Raw genomic sequence first — 6,000 nt, forward strand, 5'->3', positions numbered from 1 at the left:
ATACAATGTCAATACTGCGTAAATAGCTGGCTATGCACAGCAATTTTTTTATATTTTATTTTTAAGCTTTTTTGGGGGGAAGAAGGTAATTATGTTTCTTTTTTCTTTTTTTTTTTTTTTAAGCGGGGGTACTGAGGACTGAACCCAGGACCTCACGCATGCTAAACATGCACTCCACCACTGAGCTATACCCTACTCCCTGTGCACAGCAAATTTAACTTTGGCTTCTTAGAATTTTCTGAAAATTGGTTTTTTTTTTTTAATATTTTCAATCCGCAGTTGGTTGAAACTGTGGAGGTAGAGCCTGCTGACAGGGAGGGCCGATTGTGTAAACAGTTGCCTGGTGTGTCCACAGGGATAATCTGGGATAATTTCCCCATCTCAAGATCCTTCATTTAATCCCATCTGCAAAATCCCTTTTGCCATGTAAGTTAACACATTCACAAACTCTGGGGATCAGGATGTGGACATCCTTGGGGCCATTATTGTGCTGATCACACAGTGAATAGAATGCTCTAGACCTCAATAAGAGGTCCTAGTCACACAGACGTGTGCACTTGTCAAAACTCAGCAAATGCATCCTTCGGTTTTATGCAAGTCATTGTAAATTTTACTTCAAAAGAAAAAATAGACAAATATCAAATTATTTAATCATATGCTAATGATATGCATGCCAAATTACTCAGGGAGTAGTGGACTGATGTCTGCAACTGTGAAATGCATCAAAAATAGATGAAGTGATGGATGGACAAAGGGATGGGGAGATGACAGGTATAATAAAATAGGAATGACAGAATTTCTATCATTAGGAACGTGTTAGGAATACGGGTGTTTACTGTCAATTATTTAAACTTTGATATATGTTTGAAATTTTTCAAAATCAAATATTGCTGGGGAAAACCCTGAATTATTTTTTTACCATTCTGTGGGTTAGTGGGCACTTCTACTGATCTCATCTGAGCTGATCTACGAGACCACAGACGCCGGGAAGGTTGGGTAGGTTTTGCTGGCGGTCCAGGACGGCTTTGTTGGCATACTGAACAGTTGGTGCTGGTTGCTGACTGGGAGGCCTCAGTTCCCCCTGGGGCCTCACAGCCTCCAAGAGGCTACACTGGTTCCTTACATCATGACGATCAAACTCCCACACCTAATTTCTGCCACATTCTATAGATCACAGCGAGTTACACGGCCAGGCCTAGATTTAAACGGGTGGAGAAACAGAACCCTCCTCTGGATGGGAGGAGCCGATATGCAAAGGGGCAGGCATGTCGGGATGGGAGGAATTTGCAGTCACTGCACAACCCACCCAAGTCCTTTGGGTCAGTTGTTTAAGTTCATGTTTCGTTAGCAGCTGTTCTGACTCCTGATACTGCTTACTTGGTAGTTTTCGGCCATCAGTTCTTACTTGATAATGGCATTTAGTGACTGGAGGGTCAGCAAGGTCACCTCTAGGCAGTTCACTCTGTGAGACAGAAGTAAAACAATGTAAGCCATGCAGTGTCCAAAGACATCGTGAAAAGACCCTACGACCACCCACCTGCAGTGGAATTTGTACATGGGACGAGTTACAACTCAAATGCATGCAGTCTGCTCTGGCCCCGCCTGACTGCATGACCCTCGTCTGAAGTTGGAGGGCTTCTGGGCTTTCCAGGCTTGAAGGCTGGGGAAGCAGGTGATATCCCCAAGAGCTCGCAGCTCTTCATGAAATTATTGATTCAGGCAAAGATTCTTGATGGTTTTGAGACCCTTGGGTCCACTGTGGATGGGGACCTGGAACACTGAACAAGTGTGATTCTCATCACGCACAATACTGTCTCATATTGCTACCAAGACTTCTCAAACAGCTGTAGTCAGTAAGACAGGGGCTGAAGGATAGACACTGGAGAGGTGAGGAGCCCAAGACAGACCATATCCACATTGAGGGTGGGTTTATGATGGAGGTGGTAGTGCAGAGCAGTGCAGAAAGGACAGTCACACAATAAAAGATGCTGGGACCCCGACCTCACACCAAACGCAAAGACAACCTGTGGAGGACTGAAGACCTAAACATGAAAGATAAAACAGTAACACTTCAAAGGTGATAGAGGTAATACTTTCATAATCTTGTGGTAATGATTTCTGAAACAAGTAACATAATAATAAAGGAAAAGAAGGAAACACTGGGTTATATAATATTAAGAACTGTTCAAAAGACAACTTAAGAGAGTGAAAAGGCAAGTCACAAAGGAGGCTTTTGTAATGCATACAACGGATAAAAGGCTCATCTCCAGAATTTATAAAGAATTCCGAGGAATCACTGAGAGAAAAACAGGCAGCCAAGTTGAAAACTGGGCCACACATAATTCACAAAAGGGGGAAATCCGAATGGCCAATGAACTGCAAAAAGATGTTCAGCCTTATTAACAGAGAAATGGACATGAAACCCACAATGAAATAGCACTACAGACCCAACAGGATGGGAACAAAACTCCAGATGTGCTAATGAGAAGTGCTGGCGAAGGTGAAAGACGATAGGAATTGTCATACCCTCGTGGTGGGTGGCAGTGTCAACTGGCACAACGACTTTGGGATGCGTTTAATGTAATCAAGTGAGTTTGGAGATTCGCAAACACCACACCCTGGCAACTCCAGTCTTAGGTGTATATACCCTAGGGAAACGCATGCACACATATAGCCAGACATACTCATAGCCACATTTTCTTTGGTAACAGCCCAAATCCAAAAATAATTCAAGTCAAATGGTACATAATTTGGTGGTATATTCACACAGTCATGAAAATGAATACACACAGGTACATAGAACCACCTTGATGAATATTAATTGAAAGAAACCAGACACAAAAGAATACATGCAATGTAATTCCACTTAAGTAATGTTTTAAACAGGTAAAACTGCATTTCGAAGGGCTGCATACTCGTGTGGTCAAACTAAACAAAGCGGGAAAGTAATAATCATAAAACTCAAATTACTGGCTACATTGGGGGAAGGGAGGACTGCATTCATATGGGTCTTATGGTTGCAAGGGGGTGGGGGAGGGCTTCTAAGGTCCTAGCAGTGGTCATGTATTGGTTTGATAATAACTTGTTAAATTATGTGTTTCTATCGCATGCACTTTTCTGAAAATGCATCACAATTCACAATAAAAAGGTTTTCACAAATGATGTTTTAAAAGACATCAGTAAGGGGGGGAGGGGATAGCTCAGTGGTGGAGCATGTGCTTAGCATACAGAAGTTCCTGGGTTCAATCCCCAGTGGCTCCATTCAAAATAAATAAACCTAATTACTTCCCCTTCCAAAACAAAATTGACAAAAGACATCAGTAAGTTAGATCATAACAAATTTTGGTATAAAGCCATGGTCACACTTTATTTCACATTGTCTAGACTAGCAGTTCACCTGCTGGTAGAGTTCTTATGAAAGCAAACACAGGGAATTCAGGAAGCTTTAGCCATTCAACATTGATGTAGAAACACGGATCTTCTCAGGACATAAACCAGGTGCTGCTTTCGCCTCAGTGTTGCATCTTGTTGAAAATGTCCTGTTGCTACAGAGAGGAATCAAAATGTTCAAAAAACAAAAACAAAACAAAACCAAAAAAAACACTCTGAGACACACGTCTTTTAGCAATACCTAAGGAAATATTCTGAAATGTGAGAAGAAGTGTTCAATTTTAATATGCCATATGCTGTATTCTATTTTAAACTGATAGTCCCTAGATTTGAAACCATTTTTAATTTGTAAATAGGAACTTTAAAAAAACCAAACAAACCTTTGGACAGAGACGGGGACTGCCAGCCTCCCCTCTCTGCTTGGGGTTTTGAGGGGAAGGGCAGGTAATTAGGTTTACTTATCTACTTATAATGGTGGTGCTGGGCAGTGAACCGAGGACACCCCCCTTCCATGCCAGGCACTCACTCTCCCACTGAGCCACACCCTCCCCCACCCCTCTTTGAAATGTCCGAGCCTGGAAATGGCTGAACTGATGGTTCCGATCAGAGCATCTTCCATCTCTGCACTTTATCCTCGTTGGCAAGATTATCTTTTCTAAGCAAATCAGGATGAACCCCCTAAACTGATGAACTGACCACAGAGGGCTATTTCAAATCGCCGCTTTCAGGACCCACGGATGGTCAAGCGAGCTCAATTACTTTTGAGAAATAACTTACAAGCTCTTCATTTTTTACACAAATCACATTTCCATGCCTGTCCAGGAAGAGATCAATGCAAGTGCTTATATTGCTAGTGAAAAAAAAAAAGCTTTAGATGTCCTGGAGCACAAACTTTCTCACCTCATGTCATGTGTTTGCAGAGTCACAGCCCTTTCGCGCAGACGCTGAAGACATCTCGTGCGGTCCCATCTAGATGTTTCAGAACAGCCATAACTTCTGTGGTGCTAGAATCGGGGAAAGGTTGGCTGGGGAGTGGAGGGAACTTCCTGGGGTGCCCGAATGTTCTAGGTCTTGATGGGGTGTAGCTAACATGGGTTCCTACTTTTGCCTAAACTCATCAAGCTACACTTGGAATCTGTGAGGTTCACCGTAAGTCAACTATATCTCAGTTAAGTTCAGCTGGTATAAAAATATTACATTTTTACCTTCAGGTCTGACATCTTTTCAAAGACACAGAAATCAGCTGTGAAAGCAGAAAGCTGAGCCTGAGCCCACCCGGCCGCGGGGGTGACCAGGGAACATCGCCACGCCTGTTCGCCTCTCCTCACTGACACGTTTCCTGTTCGCTGATCTCACACCTGCCCAGCTCCCTCGCGGTAATTCTTTGAGGGTGTTCGTGCGACCCAGGGGTCGCCGAACCACTCCCCCGCCCTGTCTGAGCCGGTGGCGGCCTCTAGAGGGCGCTGTTTACACAGCCAATCCCAGGAGTTTCCCTTTATTTCCGGGCTTCTGCAAGCAAGGTGCCAAGGTCACTTCTCAGCCACTTCCCGGAGTCTAGGACACTGGGGCTGTCCCAGAGGACAGCATTCACACCAAAAATGCCCGCCATCGAAGAAAACATTTGGAGAGGAAGCAAAAAGTTGGGGAGGAGCATCTGGAGATCAAGATTTCCCACCCCCGGTAATTCAAGTGATTTTGAGCTGAAGGCAACTTGAGTTCCTGAAATCCCTTATCTGCCTAAAAACAGAGCCTCATATCGTCATAAATCCCTGCCTGGAATCAACTCTAATTCTGTCTTCTCGGAGAAGACAAGACAGCTCCCAGACAGACTTCGCCAATCACATCTCCGGCCTGGTCTCCTGAGGCCCTTTCCTAACATTCATTTGCTCCCCCATACATGGCCTTTCTCCCCTCCCTTCCCCCTATGACAATGGTACATGAGCTCTCAAGCCTCACTGCTCCTTGGGGGATTCACTTCTTTCTGTGGTGCCCCAAGCATATAAAATTAAAAATTAATACGTTTGTGGGGGAGGGGATAGCTCAGTGGTAGAACGCATGCCTAGCATGCACAAGGTCCTGAGTTCAATCCCCAGTACCTCCTCTAAAAAGTAAGTTAGTAAGCCTAATTAGCTCCCCATCAAAAAAAAACCCCACAAAAATAAAATAAATATAAATGTGTAAATAATAAAAAATTAAGAAAATTAAAGTAAGTAATACAGTTTTATGCTTTTTCTCCTGTTGAAATATCCTTTCTCAGTTTAATTTGCAGGCCCTCACTCACAGCTTAAGAGCGTAGAGGGAAAGATTTTCCTCACTTACACAAATGAAGTTTGCCAATGACGTAGCTGTGGGTTGATGTTTCTTGGTTCTAATTAGCCGGTGTCTAAGGTGGAATCACTTCCGATAAGACAGCCTAGTCTTCTCCTTGACCTCCTGGACCGGGGGGACAGCCTACAAGGGGGTCAGTGACCCCCCAAACAGGTGGGGCCCAGCCGAGCCCAGCCCAGGTGCCTGGGGCCCAGGGGCTCTGCCTAGATTTAATCTCTGGGCCATTTAAAGTCTCACACCCAGTCAGACTGTGGGGTTTGTCTGGGCACAGAATAGAATATT

Source organism: Camelus dromedarius, chromosome 27, assembly GCF_036321535.1.
Source record: "Camelus dromedarius isolate mCamDro1 chromosome 27, mCamDro1.pat, whole genome shotgun sequence".
Classification (NCBI taxonomy): domain Eukaryota; kingdom Metazoa; phylum Chordata; class Mammalia; order Artiodactyla; family Camelidae; genus Camelus; species Camelus dromedarius.